The sequence below is a fragment of the Sander lucioperca genome, chromosome 4, assembly GCF_008315115.2.
Source record: "Sander lucioperca isolate FBNREF2018 chromosome 4, SLUC_FBN_1.2, whole genome shotgun sequence".
Lineage (NCBI taxonomy): Eukaryota > Metazoa > Chordata > Actinopteri > Perciformes > Percidae > Sander > Sander lucioperca.
In genome coordinates this window covers 542,577-544,393 of record NC_050176.1, presented here as the reverse complement: position 1 = coordinate 544,393, position 1,817 = coordinate 542,577, and the positions used below count along the sequence as shown (strand labels likewise).

Genomic DNA, 1,817 nt, shown 5'->3' with positions numbered 1-1,817 from the left:
CGGGTTCCTCATTACTGCTGCTGTAATAAAATCGTTGGATTCGAATTATTATCATACTATTTATTTTGTTTTATCTAGTCTTCTCAGTTTTCTATAGAGGTAAAATGGTATAGAATGGTTTCTGCACAGCAAGTGAATAAGAGACTGGTTTAATTTAGTGGAATATATATATTTAAAAAATTTAATAATTCTGGATTCGCTTCTAGTGAATGTTAAAAATGTTAAAAACGTAACGTTTTAACCAAGGACCCTGTCAGTGTTCGGGCTGGTAAGTTAATATACCCCGAAAAAAATTATCCGCTGAAATATAGACGTTTCTTTCGCCATGCAAAGTCTATGTGAAAAGTCTTTCTGGGCCATGGGGTGCAGTACCACCGTTATCCACTAAGCCCATGGTGGCATTTAGACTCGGCGCTCTTCCTGGAGGCTTGGCCAGACCCACATCAAGATGTTGGGTCTGGGAACTCTCCATTGACAGGGCTCAATCCGAGGGGCGGGATAAACGGTTGTCTTTCAAACTCCCTCTGCATGCAATAGGATAGCGCTACAACCAGGCTGATCCTGCAAGAGATCATAAAGTAGTATTCACTCAGTTAAATTGCAGAAATCTACCACAAACATTAATAAAAAACAACTGTTCAAATATATATATATATATATATATATATATATATATATATATATATATATATATCAAAAGACTACAACATTTTTTGTGAAATCAGAGATCTTTCTTACTGTGCATGCATTTTTTTCCCCATATTTAGCTTTGCATTCCCCCATGTCCACACCAAGGCCCAGTATTGACAGCTAGAAACTTTGTATTATGAAATAAGACATCCAAGGGATGCATATAATTCTCCCAGTCTCTGCGTGAAGTAATGTAAACAAAAAATAAGTATACGCAAATTACAAACCTCTCCAAGTATGATGAGAATGTCATTTTTCTCCCTGAACAGGATCGGCAACAGCAGGATTGCAGCTCTGAAATCAATCCCTGAAAAATAAGTAAAAAAATAAAAAAGTGTATTAGGTGAATGTACAGTGTATTTTGGTTGGTTAGGCCTTATCTTGTCTGAAGACAAATAGAAAAGAAATTAAGCTTAAATGGCTCCACAACACTACTGGTGAACACGGCTGATCAGTGAGTCACTTACCAGGGACATCTTCGGTGAGGGCAGCCTCTCTTTCCTCCAAAGCCAGATCTGCAAGGGGAGATTTCCTTTGAGTCAGTCTAAGCACTGTGGGTACTAGGATCTTAAAGCCATCTTAAAATCTTCGGCAGATATTCATTCTGCAACACAGCACAAACAACAAACAGGAAACATGTCACAACATTATCATAGGATTTTAAAATTAAATTTCAAAGAGAGCCTTTAGTAATTTAATATGAACTCCAACACAAATATAAGGAAATAAAACATGTAGACAAACCCTGCATGGACTCTTACAATAAAACAATAGTCTTAAAATGTATGGCAAATTAACCATACTGTAACAATACTGTTACAGTAAAAGTCCTGCAGTGTAAATGTTACTTAAGCAAAAGTCTGTAAGTATTATCAGGATAATGTAGTTAAACATTAAAACATGTTAGAAAGTGTAAAGGATCCAACCAGTTGTGTGTTTAATGGACTAATCATCTCAGTTTACTTTAGAATCAAACATCAGATTTTATAAACTACATGTGTTCTGTGAGCAGTAATCTTAATGTGTAAAGTAACTAGTAACTAAAGCTGTAACAGATGAATGTAGCGGAGTAACTAAAGTAACTAGTAACTAAAGCTGTAACAGATGAATGTAGCAGAGTAACTAAA

The 1,817-nt window shown here is 35.7% G+C and overlaps 1 long non-coding RNA gene across 1 annotated transcript; it reads right to left on the bottom strand.

The window, feature by feature from the left end:
- Positions 1–510: 510 nt before the first annotated feature.
- Positions 511–1,312, bottom strand: LOC116045754. Its single transcript, XR_004103997.2, has 3 exons — positions 1,158–1,312; positions 918–997; positions 511–561 (listed from the first exon to the last, which is right to left on the bottom strand). It is a non-coding gene; the product is annotated as an uncharacterized LOC116045754 (long non-coding RNA).
- Between the last annotated feature and the right edge of the window lie 505 nt (positions 1,313–1,817).